Source organism: Capra hircus, chromosome 11, assembly GCF_001704415.2.
Source record: "Capra hircus breed San Clemente chromosome 11, ASM170441v1, whole genome shotgun sequence".
NCBI classification, from domain to species: Eukaryota; Metazoa; Chordata; class Mammalia; order Artiodactyla; family Bovidae; genus Capra; species Capra hircus.
This window is the reverse complement of record NC_030818.1, coordinates 31206207-31216096: the sequence shown is the minus strand read 5'-3', so window position 1 is coordinate 31216096 and position 9890 is coordinate 31206207. Positions and strand designations below refer to the sequence as shown.

The 9890-nt window shown below is 39.3% G+C and overlaps 1 pseudogene; it reads right to left on the bottom strand.

The window, feature by feature from the left end:
• Window positions 1723–9161, bottom strand: LOC102182134 (annotated as a pseudogene).

Below are 9890 nucleotides of genomic sequence, written 5' to 3'. Positions count from 1 at the left end.
TTTGTGTGAGTTCTATTTGATATGCCCTAGGGTTAGTTCTCTGGTAGTCTAGGGTCTTAGAGTCAGTGCTCCCATTCCAAAGGCTCAGGGCTTGATCTCAATGTATTATTTCAGAAATAGTCTGATGGTATAAACGTATCTTCAGTGAGGGGAACCAAGAAACAGGGAGCCGTGCTGACATTTGATGCTGCCACTGGAGCCACTGGTATTGCCATGGTTTGGCTCCTGGGCCTGCACTCCACTGCTGGGCCCCCAGCCACCAGATTCAGGCAACTTTCCAGGAGCCGGAACTCTGGTTACTGATCCCAGGGCTTCCTACCACTTCTAACAGAGGCCTCTGGTGTCAATCTACCACTGCTCGGAGTATCAGTCTCTCTTCTGTGCTAAGCAGACACTGCCATCTGAGCTACAAGCTGAGCTACACTGCCATCTCAGCCAGTCTAACTGGAAGCTCATATGTTTTTAGAGTCAGTTCCTTGTCCTACTCCTAATCACTGACAACCACTGACATGTTCTCCATCCTGTCTCTATAGTTTTGCCTTAAACTACATATAAATCAGATATTCATCTGTAAGTATGAGTGAAAGCATACAGTGTTAATACAATCTTTGCCTTGGGTTCCCTTCATTTTTTTATTACTGAGTAGTATCCCATTATAGGGAACTTCATTCATTTACAGGTTGATGAACACTTGGGATGTCTTCAGTTTGGGGCAATTATGTCTAAAGCTGTCTAGATGTCCATGTGCAGATCTTTGTATGGATAATTTCAATTTTCTCAGGTACATACCTAGGAATAAGCTTGCTGTTGTGTTATATAGTAAATACAGATTTAACTTTATAAAAAACTGCCAAATCATTTTCCCAAGTGGCTGTACCATTTTGCATTCCCAGCAGTGATGTATTAGGGATCCAGTGTTCCAGGGCCTGGCCAGCCCTTGGTATTGGCATTTGATGTTACCACGGTTTTTTCATCCCAGCCATTTTGTTGAGTATGCAGTGGTACTCACTGTGGGTATTATTTGTCCTTCTTTAATGACCAAAATTTTTGTATGTTTGCTATTCTCATCTCTTCTTTGGTAAAGTGTGCTTTTGCTCATTTTTTATTTGATTTTTTGTCTTGGTCAGAGGCAAAGAAGAAACTACAGAAAGAGGAAATTCAAAAGGTTTTCCTCTTTTTCCTCTCTAGAGTAAAAATTCAGAGAGGTACAACTGAGCCTGGCCAACCAAAATAATGACTGCATAACTGGTGTTCTGCACAGAGTATCAAGTAGCTCTTAGCAGCTGAAACTTGAGAAACACAAACTCCCTGAAGACATCCAGATCATGAAGAGGTATTTGCACTCCCATACTCAATGCAGCATTATTCACATCAGCCAAGATATGGAAACAACCTAAATTCTCATCAATGGATGAATGTGGCACATACACACAAGGGAATATTATTCAGCCTCTAAAAGAAAGAAATCCTGTCATTTGTGACAACATGATGGATCTAGAAGATATTGCTGCTGCTGCTGCTGCTGCTGCTGCTAAGTCACTTCAGTTTTGTCCGACTCTGTGCAACCTCATAGATGGCAGCCCACCAGGCTCCTCTGTCCCTGGGATTCTCATACTTGGGTGGGTTGCCGTTTCCTCCTCCAATGCATGCATGCATGCTAAGTCTCTTCAGTCATGTCTGATTCTGTGCAACCCCATGGACAGCAGCTCACCAGGCTTTCTCTTTTTTTTTTTCTGTTAAACAATGATTTTATTGCTTTAGTACAATACACAAATTTATGCAACCAGGGCAGAGGCTGTGGATGACTCGTATTTCCAGTTGGGGGGTAGGACTCGTTTGGTCTTGTAGTATCAAGCCAACCAGTGAATACGTCTCTCAATCAGAATCAGACGGAATTTAACATCTTTATCCTTTCTGTTCCTCTCAAGATGCTTTCGAACAGCAACAGCTTTCTTAATTAAATGATAGAGATCCTCAGGGAGATCAGGAGCAAGTCCTTTGGACTTAAGAATTATCAAGTATTTGTTGCCTGTCACAAAACGTACTTGTGCAACACCATGAGAGTCTCTCAGGATCACACCGATCTGTGAGGGAGTCAGGCCCTTCTTGGCCAGTTTGTAGATCTGCTCCTTCACATCGTCAGAAGTGAGCTTCAGTCAGGTGGGGATGCTGCGGCGGTAGGGCAGAGCCGACTGGGACAGGCCCTTCCCATGATGGTGGTGGCGTGGTAGCAAAAGGAGAGAGCTCACCAGGCTCTTCTATCCACAGAATTTCCTAGGCAAGAATACTAGAGTGGGTTGCCATTTCCTTCTCCCTAGAAGACATTATGCTAAAGGAAATAAGCCAGTCACAGAAATAAAAATACTGCCTGATTTCACTTATACTTGGAACCTAAAATAGTAAAACTTATTAGAAACAGAAGACAGAATTGTAATTGTTATGGGCTGTGTAGATCACAATAAACTGTGGAAAATTCTGAAAGAGAAGGGAATACCAGACCACCTGACCTGCCTCTTGAGAAACCTATATGCAGGTCAGGAAGCAACAGTTAGAACTGGATATGGGACAACAGGCTGGTTCCAAATAGGAAAAGGAGTACGTCAAGGCTGTATATTGTCACCCTGCTTATTTAACTTCTATGCAGAGTACATCATGAGAAACGCTGGGCTGGAGGAAGCACAAGCTGGAATCAAGATTGCTGGGAGGAATATCAATAACCTCAGATCTGCAGATAACACCACCCTTATGGTAGAATGTGAAGAGGAACTAAAAAGCCTCTTGATGAAAGTGAAAGTGGAGAGTGAAAAAGTTGGCTTAAAGCTCAACATTCAGAAAACTAAGATCATGGCATCTGGTCCTATCACTTCATGGGAAATAGATAGGGAAGTAGTGGAAACAGTATCAGACTTTATTTTGGGGGGCTCCAAAATCACTGCAGATGGTGACTGCAGCCATGAAATGAAAAGACGCTTACTCCTTGGAAGGAAATTTATGACCAACCTAAACAGCATATTCAAAAGCAGAGACATTACTTGGCCAACTGAGGTCCGTCTAGTCAAGGCTATGGTTTTTCCAGTGGTCATGTATGGATGTGAGAGTTGGACTGTGAAGAAAGCTGAGCGCCAAAGAATTGATGCTTTTGAACTGTGGTGCTGGAGAAGACTCTTGAGAGTCCCTTGGACTGCAAGGAGATCCAACCAGTCCATCCTAAAGGAGATCAGTCCTGAGTGTTCATTGGAAGGACTGATGCTAAAGCTGAAACTCCAATACTTTGGCCACCTCATGCAAAGATTTGACTCATTGGAAAAGACCCTGATGCTGGGAGAGATTAGGGGCAGGAGGAGAAGGGGATGACAGAGGATGAGATGGCTGTATGGCATCACTGACTCGATGGACATGAGTTTGGGTAAACTCTGGGAGTTGGTGATGGACAGGGTAGCCTGGCGTGCTGCAATTCATGGGGTCGCAGAGTCAGACACAACTGAGCGACTGAACTGAATGTGCGGTGGGAGGGAAGAGGGAGGATCAAAGAATATGAAGTTTCTGTTACTCAAGATAAAGAAGTTCTGGAGATCTACTCTGCAAAACAGGGCCTATGGCCAATAATACTATATTTTAAATTTTGCTAATAGGGCAGGTCTTATGTTAAATACGCTTACCACAAAAGGAATTTAAAAACAGAAACAAAGAGGGTGGGAGGAAACTTTTAGAGGTGATTGATAAGTTTATATAATTGACTGTGATAATTTCACACATGTATACTTTTGTCTAAACACATTTGTGTACATCAACTATCTATAGAATTTGTACATCAATTTTACCTCATTAAAATGCTTTTTTAAAGAGTAGAGGAAAAATCAACAACAAATCTAAGGTGTTCCAGAAGAACTGCATAGAGAAAAATGGAGGAGAGAAAATCACCAAGTAAATAAGAAAATACATATTAGCAGAATTGAAGGTTGAGAGTCTCCCAATTGAAAAAGGCCACTGAATACCAATTGGTCTACTTCTTGGTTCAGCAGTGAAAACTACCTGCTGAGTGACAATACGATAAACAATGAAAATGACACAAACAAAGAGAATACCAGGAAAATGGAAAGGGAAAAAGAAAAAGAATGGGTCTTGGCAAGGGCAAATTCTCTTTACAGCTAGCATCTTGGGGAAGATGACTCTGAACCACTATGTCTAGGGATAACCTAGATCAATTCATTAAAAACAGGAAGGATTTACAATAATATGCAACTAGTCAGTAATCTGGACCTTGTAACTTCAAAACTAGTTTTCATCGCCTAATCTATCATGGGTGAACATGTGGTCCTATCTTACATGACTGGTATGCAGATCACACTGACATGCCGATGTGCTGGAGCTGGCTAGTGTTAACATGGAAGAGCCAATTGTTAAAATTTCAGTACTTGACGTTACATTGGTGGCTTGAAATCAGCCATGACAGGAGTATTTATACCAGAAATGAGAAAACACTACAAATCAAAGTGAGGTTTGTTGTTGTTGTTAGCTTGTTTTTTTCTAGAGAACCCATTTACCTTACACCACTACAAATAACTCACCATGTAAGTCTAAAAACCCATAAAATGATCTATGTCCTGTTCAGTGGGATGAGAGGACCAATGAATCATTGAATGTTGCAGCAAAAGCAAATGTCTATAGAAGTGTCTAAATGCTTTCTCTCAGTTTTTGAGCATACCCAGTCTCAGACAGGTAACAAACAGGTTTCTGACTGACCTTAATTTCTAGAACACACTGAACAACATTTCTATAGAGTGTATGTAAGTTCTCCCCTCCATCCATCACCCTTAATTCAATTTCAGATATCTTAATATGCTTCTTCATAGTTTCCATGTAATCACACTTAATAAAACTTTAACATGTTCCTGAGATCAATTTGCCTAACCAGTTTCACTTTAAAAATATTTCATGAAGTTAAGAAAGTTAAATGAAATGAACGACTGAAATGCTTAGGGAAGTTTCCAGCACACAGTAAATGTTCAATAAATGTATCAGGAGTAAATACCATTGATAGATTATGAGTTACTTAATGCAGGGACTTCGTTATTTTTTTTTAATTTTGGTTTTATTTTATATGTATGCTTCTTAACACTTTGAAGAATGCTTGGCCTGTCCAATGTGATATTTATTGAATAAGTTAATGAACAAATAAATGATTGTAACACTTGCCCTCCTAAACTTGATATAGACAGTTTTTACATTGAAGACAAAGATACAAGGGGTGTCAAAACCTAGGAATTTTGCAGACCGACTTCAACCTGCACAAATTCATTCTGAGCATTCCCTCTCATCCAAGGAAGCTACCCATTTACTGCCTATGCCTTATGATTTAGCAAAAGTGAACAACATGAGGATTTGTATTGAACTCAAATCTGAACTGATAAGTAGTCTTATTTGGCCCTCTGATTTTTCCAAGTGGGATGAGGTGTGCAGGAAAGAGTGGAAAGTGACTTGGACCCCAGTTACCTCATCTGCCAAATGAGAAAACTGGAGATTTTCCTTGCATTTTTTAAATTCCTTGCATTTTTTAAAATTAAGATTTTACATAGTTAACCAGTTGACTGTGCAGAAAAACTCTCGCTCAAGAATAAAACTTAGTTGTGCTCTGTGCCATGAAAGAGTAAAGAACATCAGAATTTTTTTTTTTTTTTTTTTGAGAGGAAGTGGACTGGATTTGCTGGTTTCTAAGTATCATCAGGAGAGACTTTTCGGAAGCAGGGCTCATTTGACAAGTCTGACACAAAGTTTGTAGGGGCCAAGCATCGGGTGCTGTTTTCTGTTACCTCCTATGCCTGCCATCTGTCATCATCATCAAGAAACAAGGTGTAACTACCTTGAGATTCAGGAGGTGGGACATATTTGCAAAAAAGATATTTAGGGCCAGACATTTCAATGGCAACTGATGAACCATGTAATAATATCTATATCTCCCTGTTAAGCTGGTATCATATCCAACTGATGCACAGAATCTTAATAGAATGTAGTAGGAGGAATGCCATTCATCAAATTCAAGAAGGCCAAGTATTTGGCTTACAATTTACGTTTTAAAGCCATGGTTCTTAATCTCTTTGATGAAATCCATGGACCGTTTAACAGGAAGCATTTGGGCCCAAATTTTTGCATTAAATTTAAGAAAGTTCATAACCCCTGAGGCTAAACAAGTGACCCAGATTAAGAATGTCATATTTTGCTGAGTTGGGAAAGCCTAGGATGGTTTCTCCATCAATGTGCCTTATTTGAGTGAGGAGTTGGAGCTAAGGCAGGAGTAATTTCTGCGGGCACAAAGAGATGGGTGGAATGGAGAAGCATGGTGTTTTGTAGAACTGACAGAGCCAGCATAAGAGATGGTGTGGTGTATGAAAGACTGTCCCCCTGGGAGAGAGTTAAGAACTCTGGAATGTAATTCTGCCTATGACTCTGAATATCTGTGTGATGTCATAGTATTTTCTTTGTGCCTTAGTTCTCTCACCTCAATGAGGATAGAAATTATGCAAGAATTTAAAAATTCTTTTAACTCTAAAATTCTATTATTTGGAAGGACGAGATATGTAAAGAGTACAGAAAAGACTCATAGAATAGAGAAAAAATTTATGCCAAAAAGATCTGAACCTTTGCAAAAGCTTGCTTGAGGGCTAAATTTCATATTCAACATCACTGTGTTACTGGGTTATAATGAGTCCTCATTTTTTCCCCTCTTTTTCCTCCTAGAAGAACATCACTTCTACCTCTTCAGCAATGATTATAATCTCAATTTTGGAAAGAACAAACAGTAGTAACCTTATACAGTACAGAATTCAAACTGCCTATGATGAGCCCGAAAAGGAAAAAAGCAACAGACACCTCTCAATTTAAGAATCCTGTATGAAATCCATAGCCTAGATGAGCCAAGCCAGTTTGGTTGAAGTGCAGAGTACAGAAGGATGACCACTAAGTTGTGCTTTTCTCACTTGGCTCTTTGATTGGAATTTCCAGATTTAGAACTAGATTTGCTTCTCTATCTTCTAGTTTTCAGCTCAAGCCTCAACCTCCAAATCAAATGTTCTGTGCTTCAGAGGTGCAATGAAAGGGAAAATGGTAGGCAGCTACCAGCCAATCAGAGAGAAAACTTTGAAACAGTTCTTCTAGCAGAGCAAAAAAAAAAAAAAAAAGGTTCTGAACTTTTCCATAACTGTGTAAAAAATCAGGCAAACGTATTCACATCTCTTGGCTTCTCCAAGGGTTAGAAAGAAGAATGTGCTTAAATGACTGACTCAAAATTCTATCCAGCTTGGGTTTGCATAGACCACACTGCTATAAACAATAATTTTGACTTCAACTGACATTGCTTTGTCTTCTGAGAAACTCAGACCCTCTCTTCCCTCATATATTAGCCTAGGAACTTTAGTTAACTCAGTATTTCAGAAAATCTAAAATTAACATTTCTCAAGTCCATAGAAAATTAGTATATCAATTAAATTTGTTTACCAGGTATCAAGACTCATAATCCATCCTCACCTTTAACCTTGCCCAGACCCTCTGGGACATGGTAACTGGGACAGGCCTTTCTTTATTTTATTACTAAACATTCAGTGTTATCCTCTCCAAGGGTACACTTACATAGATACAGTTTTAAAACCAGAAAATGGGTAAAAAATGTTACCATCCATCTACCACACACTACCAAACACATTAGCTCCTTTAATCTTCACAGCATCTCTAAAAAGTAATATCATAGGAAACTAAATCCAAGTGAGACTAAATTACTTGTCCAAATTCTCTTATTAAATTAAAGAACTAAGGTGCAAACCCATGTATTCTAACTGCAAGTCCATATTTCCTTCTGGATCCAAATATCTCCCTAAACTGTTGGAGACTCAAGAAATCTTTAAAAGATGAGACTCTAATTAAGGAATTAGAATTTAGGATCCAAAATAGTTTGGGAACTTAGTCTCTGCATCTCTCATCGAACCCATGATCTCCTTCACTGCATGGCTTCTTCCTATCCATTTCCTTAGCTAGGAAATCTTCTAAAATGTCCCCATCAGAATTTTATAGACAACTGGCCAAATTAACCGGCTAATAACCCAAACTCTGATTCTTACAATGACTTTTGCACATATTGACTTACTGATTAGCCTTTGGTCGGCCTGCCCTTGAGAAAGTATCCACTCTTGGTCCAAGTCCAATCAGTGAGAGCTTCTAAGCAAACTTTCTTTCCTTGATGAAGGGATGTGTGTGGAACTGTCTCAGGCAAAAACACATACTGGATACAGAGAGCACTGACTGCCATGCCAGTGTACCCTAAAACTTAGTTAGAGACGTGAGAAATTAGCTAGAGAAAGACAGGGCATCTGATGCCCCTGTTTCCCCCGACATCACACATGTGCATAGCTAGCCATCTCCACGAGTGCTTCCAGACAGCCTGGTTATGTAAGTAGGTTAATGGATGACCTCACACCTTTTGCCTTTGCTGTATTCTGCTTTTTCCTCATCCCAGATCCCTTTAAATCATCTATGCACTTAAAACACATTTGCCCCATCCATAACATAAAGGCATACTTCTTACGTATGAGCTAATTAAGCATAATATATAAGAATTAATCCTAAATTTTTTTTTTAATTTCTCTGTTGCCATAGGGTGTCATTGCTTAAACTAATATGCTTGTATAGTCTTTGCCTGAACGCTGTCTTTGATTTGTTTGGCTGTGAGAAGTAAACCCTCTCTTATAATCTAATGAATACCACAAATCTAAAATGTTAAAGATTGAATCTTTATCTTGATGAATGATATAATATTTTGAGAAATTAGATCAAAACATCTGATTCTGCTAGATTGATAAATGGACAGTTTATCTTCTCAAATACTCACCGATGATGCATTTCTCTCTGAAATGATATTATTCTGATTCTTTAAAGGTTCCCCCTTTAAAAGTGGCATTTCAACATGTCACACATGTCAGGTATTCAAACATCTCACACAGTGTGTGGACAAGTAGGTGTGCTTATAAGTGCCACATAGCCACTGTAAGCCTCCATAGCTTTCTCTCTACCATGTACCAGAAGTAGTTAGACTTGCATTTGCTTCTACACATCTCACCTTGATTCTTCTTTTCTTCTTCATTTCTTTGTTGGCCCTTGAATTGGGTATCTGCCATGATTCCCTCCACATTTTGGCCCCTCATAGAAACACAAACATATTCTCTATGCCACACTCGCCTACACACACACACACACACACACACACACACCCCCCTCCCATAAAGAGAAGACACTGACTACCATGGCTGTCCTTAATAATGAGGGTTTAGGGGGTCTTCGTGGCCTCCTAAAAGTGGCCTATTGTGCTGTAGTGTCTGCAAATTGTGATCTTAGACTTTAAGTTCTACAGCACTACCCTTTAAAGGGGGGAATCTCAAGCAAAAAGGATGCACTTTCTCAATTATCCCCATTTCAAATGAGTTTTCTTTAAAAAAAAAAAGGGAAAAAAATAGGAATTTATTTTTTAAGATTGTTTCCCAGAATCAGATGCAAAAATGGCAATTTCATACAAAGTAAGAAAATGGCAGCCTAAATGTCCATCAGCAGAGGAATGGATAAAGATGTGGTGTATGTATACAATGGGGTATAGCTCAGCCATAAAAAAAGAAGGAAATAATGCCATTTGCAGAAACATGGATGGACCTAGAGATTATCATACTAACTGAAGTAAGTCAGACAAAGATAAATATCCAATATCACAGATATGTGGAATAAAAATGATACAAGTGAACTTATTTATAAAATAGGAAGAGACTCAGATCTCTCTTATGGTTACCAAAGTGGAAACTTTCAGGGAAGTGATAAATTCAGAAGTTTAGGATATAATATATACACACCACTATATA